This window comes from Saccostrea cucullata, unplaced genomic scaffold (assembly GCF_032062105.1).
Source record: "Saccostrea cucullata isolate Sc308-1 unplaced genomic scaffold, CSIRO_AGI_Scuc_v1 ctg19618, whole genome shotgun sequence".
Classification (NCBI taxonomy): Eukaryota; Metazoa; Mollusca; class Bivalvia; order Ostreida; family Ostreidae; genus Saccostrea; species Saccostrea cuccullata.
The window spans coordinates 2,324-8,668 of record NW_026938817.1 but is presented as its reverse complement, the minus strand read 5'-3'; the positions used below and the strand labels follow the sequence as shown (position 1 = coordinate 8,668).

General features: G+C 36.5%; 1 long non-coding RNA gene across 1 annotated transcript; it reads left to right on the top strand.

The window, feature by feature from the left end:
• The first annotated feature begins 3,657 nt into the window (after window positions 1-3,657).
• LOC134251471 (uncharacterized) lies at window positions 3,658-6,040 on the top strand. Its single transcript, XR_009988742.1, has 3 exons — window positions 3,658-3,764; window positions 5,293-5,441; window positions 5,942-6,040. It is a non-coding gene; the product is annotated as an uncharacterized LOC134251471 (long non-coding RNA).
• The last annotated feature ends 305 nt before the right edge of the window (window positions 6,041-6,345 follow it).

Genomic DNA, 6,345 nt, shown 5'->3' with positions numbered 1-6,345 from the left:
ACTGACGGATTTCGACAAGACTGCATATCACATCTTATCCTGCCTCTGATAAAAATGGTGAAATTTCATTGGCCGAGAGCAATAGTGCATGATCCGATGTTATGCTGTTTACCCACTTCCACATTGCTAATGTGCCCCCTCCACGTGACCTACCCACCACATATTAAAAATTTACCAACCACACATCTTCAATATACTGCTTTCACGTGACCCACATGGAGCTTCATAACTAACGTCACAATGCGTCTGACGACAACGTACAATTGATGTAGAACGTCTTGCTTGAACTTCCAGTGAAAGCAGTTTATTGATACTATAAATATTTTATCTTTTAGAGAACCATCGGCAGGATAAATTCGTTGTGTAGACACTTAGAGGGGTAATACGGAGTCCTTATGGGGTCCTTGAAAAAATGCATATTGGGCTCGGCTTACGCCTCGCCCAATATGGATTTTTTCAAGGACCCCACATATTTCCGTATTACCCCTCTAAGTGTCTACATAACTAATACTAGCCCGAGACACCAATATCAGCCAGAGGGACAGAGGCCCTAGGGCTGATATTGGTCGAAGGTCTGATACAGGATGTGATGTGGAAAAGGGTATGTTTCATTATGTTTATTACAAACTTGGTAATAAAATACAGAACACTTCAAGTTAAGAAGAAAATAAGTAAATAATCATGCACAATTAAACTACTTACATACATGTACAGGGTGTTGTCTTACTGAACAGATTTAGCTGTCATGAGGTCAAAATTGCAAAAAATAACATGCTTCTTACATATCTGTATATACAGGTAACTCTTGATGGCTTAAAACTCAATTTAAAAGTATCTTTAAATATAGCTCGAAGTGAGTCTCCGGTCCTGATTTTTTCCACTATATAATTAAGCAGATTTGCTCTTGATTTCTCGAACTCCTGATCTCTCGAAACCCTTGATCCCTCGAAGTCAAAATGCAGTCCCACCGTGCTGTGAATTTTACCCTTGATACCTCGAAGTGGCTGTGTGTATACCAAGTTAATAAATTCGAACTTTTGCCATAACTGTTTATCTGTGTGTCTGTCTGTTGTCAACTTAAACCTTCACCATAACTTTAGAACTATACGAGATAGTGGCTTCATATTCAGTATGCATACTCCACTAATGAAGTGCTTTCAAATGGCAACAAGGACAATGATTATGTGATCTTGACTGTGACCTGTATGCTAAAAAAAATTGCTTTTTCAAACTTTGTTGCTGTGTTTCACAAGCGCATCTTGTTTTTATTTTTTCTCCCATCCTGGTTGTTGGCTAATGCTATTACATAATTAGTTTAAACTAGAATGCAATAGTACCTGGACATAATTTATCATTTTAGAGAGAGAGAAACTTCGTGACTTTAAAAGAAAACCAGTGAGATAAAATCATAGAAAATGTATGATGATTCGGGATGTGATCATTTGGTAAGTGGTAATTCATTCATGAATGGTATGTATATGACAATTGCCTGAAAAAAAAAGATTCTAAATTTTATTAGCTCACCTGAGCCGGAGGCTCAAGTGAGCTTTTCTGATCAAAATTTGTCCGTTGTCTGTCGTCGTTGTCGTTGTTGTCGTTGTTGTTGTCATTGTTGTCGTCGTAAACTTTTCACATTTTCATCTTCTTCTCAAGAACCACTGGGCCAATTTCAACCAAACTTGGTACAAAGTATCCTTGGGTGAAGGGGAATCAAATTTGTTCACATGAAGGGCCACGCCCCCTTCCAAGGGGAGATAATTATGAATTTGTGAAAAATTAATGGCATTTTTAAAAAATCTTCTTCTCCAGAACCGCTGGGCCAGGAAAGATGAAACTCATGTGGAAGCATCTTCAGGTAGTGTAGATTCAAGTTTGTTCAAATCATGACCCCCGGGGCAAGGGTGGGGCCAAAATGGCCGACCCAAGTTTTACATATGAATATATAGGAAAAATCTTTAAAAATCTTCTTCTCCAGTACCACTGGGCCAGGAAAGATGAAACTCATGTGGAATCATCCTCAGGTAGTGTGGATTCAAGTTTGTTCAAATCATGACCCCCGGGGCAAGGGTGGGGCCAAAATGGCCAACCCAAGTTTTACATAGGAATATATAGGAAAAATCTTTAAAAATCTTCTTCTCAAGAACCACTGGGCCAGGAAAGATGACACTCGTATGGAATCATCCTCAGGTAGTGCAGATTCAAGTTTGTTCAAATCATGACCCCTGGCGCAAGGGTGGGGCCAAAATGGTCGACCCAATTTTTACATAGGAATATATAGAGAAAATCTTAAAAAATCTTCTTCTCAAGAACCACTGGGCCAGGAAAGATGAAACTCATGTGGAATCATCCTCAGGTAGTGTAGATTCAAGTTTGTTCAAATCATGACCACCGGGGCTAGGGTGGGGCCAAAATGGCCGACCCAAGTTTTACATAGGAATATATAGGGAAACCTTTTAAAATCTTCTTTTCAAGTACTTCAAAGCTATGATTTGTGATATTTATATGGAATCATCCTCAGGTAGTGTAGATTCTAGTTTGTTTAAATGATGAACGCCTGGAGGGGGGGGGTGGAGTAAATTCAAGCCTGATGTGCTCCAGGTGAGCGCTGTGGCCCCTGGGCCTCTTGTTAAATCTTCTTTTCAAGTACTTCAAAGCCAGGATTAGTAATATTTGTATGGAATCATCCTCAGGTAATGTAGATTCTAGTTCGTTCAAATTATGATCCCCTTGGCGGTTAAAATTCAAGCCCCCCCCCTCCCCCAACTTAAATTAACTTTCAGTTCTGATCTGATGTGTTTTTCCTAGCTGATGTGCTCAGGTGAGCGCTGTGGCCCCTGGGCCTCTTGTTTAAATACTGGACTGTGGTTTATCAGCTGTGAACTACAAGAAGTTTTATGTAAAAGCTAGGGCTGTAACAATTTGCCCCCTCCATCTTATGTGTATATGTATTGCTATGATTGACATACAATCAGTTCTCTAATACATACACTTCAATAAAACTTTGTCGTCTCGAACCTGAATTGAACAGGAAAAAACTTTGAGATCTCTCCAAAAATTTGAATGAAAAGAAAGTATATGCTTATAAACTGATTTCTTGCTGGTCAGTATTTTGATTACTTAAAGGAAGCTCTAAAAACTGCACACTAAACAGAGTTCTACTTTGATATCAGGTAGTTTTATGAAGTTAGAGTGATCTGCCCATAGATTAAGATTATGAAAAATGTTATTTTACTGTCAGTTAGATTATTTGTAATAGATTAAATTATTTTTAGCATTATTTAAAATAAAAAAAAATAGGAAATTAATTATTTTCAGTACTTTTTCAAATGTAAGTAAACAGCAATGATTTCTGCTTACAGATAGTCCATTGTCTTTGAAAATTTCTTGGGGAAATGAGACACATACCATATGTTCTAAATGAATAAAAAAGGCTCATTATGCAAATATTTATATGAAATATGAAAGATTTTTTTCTCTCCAAGGAATAATTTCTGCAAGTCACTAAGTTTTTAGAGTTTCCTTTGTTTTATAGATATTCAATGAAATTATTTGAAGTATTAAATTTTGGTAAATTTATGATACTAAAAGGTTATATGGATGAAAAAACAGCATGCGTGTATGACATTAGGGCTTAAATTTTTAATGTCTCTTAATTTTTCAGTGACATTAAAACAGGAATTGTCATCACCAATAGACGAATTTCACATTCCTAAGAGTTTTCTCCAATTGTCGGCGTATCGCTCATTTTTCCCACTTTGTCCTTTGTAAGTTACTTGTTAATATTTTCAATCTTCAAACAATATCAAACAATTACGATCTGTATCTGTATTGCCAGAGTATGGGGGCAACATGAAAATCATAATGAATATGTTCATACAGATTTTATTTCTAAGATATTGTCCCTCAAAGTTGATACGGTTAAAGAGGGAAAACGGCGTCTTAAGCCGGTTGACCCCAGATTGACCCTGCGAAGGGGAATAACTTTTGTAAATGTGAAAGTCCTGTATGGTATATCATATAGATCTAAAGCTGACTGAATTTTGATCAGCCAATATGATGAATGGATGTAAATAATGTTGGTCAATATTTTGAAAAAAAATTAAATTACTTGTTTATAAACTGAGTGTACATGCAATACCGGTATAAAATCAGGCACATAGCATTGTTTTTGAAAGTGGGGGGGGGCAATGTTGCCCAAACTCGAAAATCCTATTTCTTGTGGGGGGGGGGGGGGGTAGTGGCCAACTTTTTTCAAAGCCAACTTACTATCACTTCCATTTTTATGCCCCCCTTCGAAGAAGGGTGGACATATTGCTTTGCTGTCTGTCTGTCGGTTGGTCTGTCGGTCCATTTAGTTTCCGTTCATTTTCTTCATAACCATTGCACATACTGAAATGAAATTTGGTATACATGTATATCACATGAATATCTAGGTCAAGTTCTGTTTTGGGTACGACGCACCATAATTGACAGAGTTATGCCCCTTGGACTTAGAAAAATTCCAACTATTGTACAGTTTCCGTTCATTTTCTTTAGAGAGGTTGCACACGTTCAAATGGAATTTAGTATACAGATTAGTCAGATAAATATCTAGGTCAAGTTCTGTTTTGGGTACGATCGCACCACTTTTGACAGAGTTATGCCCCTTGGACCTAGAAAAATTCCAAATTTTTGCAGTTTCCATTCATTTTCTTTGGAGAGGTTGCACATATTGAAATGGAATTTAGTATACAGATTAGTCAGATGAATATCTAGATCAAGTTCTGTTTTGGGTACGATCGCACCATAATTGACAGAGTTATGCCCCTTGGACTTAGAAAAATTCCATATTTTTGCAGTTTCCGTTCATTTTCTTTGGAGAGGTTACACATATTGAAATGGAATTTAGTATACAGATTAGTCAGATGAATATCTTGGTCAAGTTGTGTTTTGCGTATGATCACACCATTTTTGACAGAGTTATGCCCTTTTGGACTTAGAAAAATTCCAGTTTGTGGGGAAGGGGGGCATAAGTGTTTTACAAACATCTCTTGTTTTCCCTACAATCCTTGATATCACCATACTATGGTTATAAACTGGGGTTGGGGGTGGGGAGGTGGGGGGGGGGCAAACCATCCTATCAAGGAACATTTACTATAGTAAAGGTTATGTTGGGAAAAAAGTGGGGGGCCAGGCCGTTAACCATGATAAAATCATACGTGTCCACTGTCCAATGCAGCATATGATAAATCATTAACATACAAGTACATGTGTATCTATACTGTATTATACATTTAATTGCATTATTTTTAGGTCCTGTTCTGTGGATGCCCTGACAGTGTCTATCCATCACTCCATCTGATATCACTTGTTCTGAACATATTTCTCTCTCAAACTTAAACTACAGAGAGCCTGTGGATAGAGGATGAAGAGTGACCTTGGACTAATTTTCTTGGTCAAAGGTCAGTATCAAAATGTACTGTATATCTTTATTCAAAGTCCTAGTCCAGAGTATATTTCTCCCTTGGTGTAATCTAGCTTTTGTGCAATGGGATGGAGGGTCTGCAATGATCTTCAACCAATTTCTAGGTCGATATCAAAATTTAAAAAAAAATCTCCCAATTAATATAACAACAAAACCTTTTTGGGTTTCTTAATATTTTTTAATGTACATAAATTAATGCACATAAAAGCTTTTGTTAAATTGACCTGTTTTACTCTGATTATTTTTGATTTAACTGTGGTGCTAAATGTTCATTTTTTACCGACTGGCTATTTCAAGGGCAAACTGGAATAAGAGGCCAACTGTCTTAAGTGGCCAGTTTCCAATCTTCCCAAAGTTGGCCTCTTAAAACAAGTTTGACTGTATATTAAAGGACATTGACTGATCTTTCAGATTTCTAAGTTATATTCAAGCATTATAATTCTGACATCATATAATAATTTTGTATGAATATTGCAGATCATAGGTGATGTGAAGAAAACCAGGAAACTGATGTTGAAAGAAGTACTTAATGACCCTTATGAATGGACTTCAATGTGAAAGACTGCTCCATTGTTTATCTAAGATATATGAATTTATTTAGTATTTTGATATCATTGAAAAATACAGTTACAGTTTTTGTACATCAAATGAATTATTAAACATATAAAATGGTAATGCTTTTTTCTTTTACATGAAATAAATTTTTTGGATAGATATTTAAAAGAATACACATAATTTCACATCGCTTCCTTTAGAAAAGTTAAGGAATCTTGAAGTTTCCCAGTAATTTCCACCAGAAATGGGACTCCAGATAATTCCATCAAGTTTCCGACACACAGAAACTGCTACACAAGTTCCATATAGTTTCCTTAGTCAAGGAA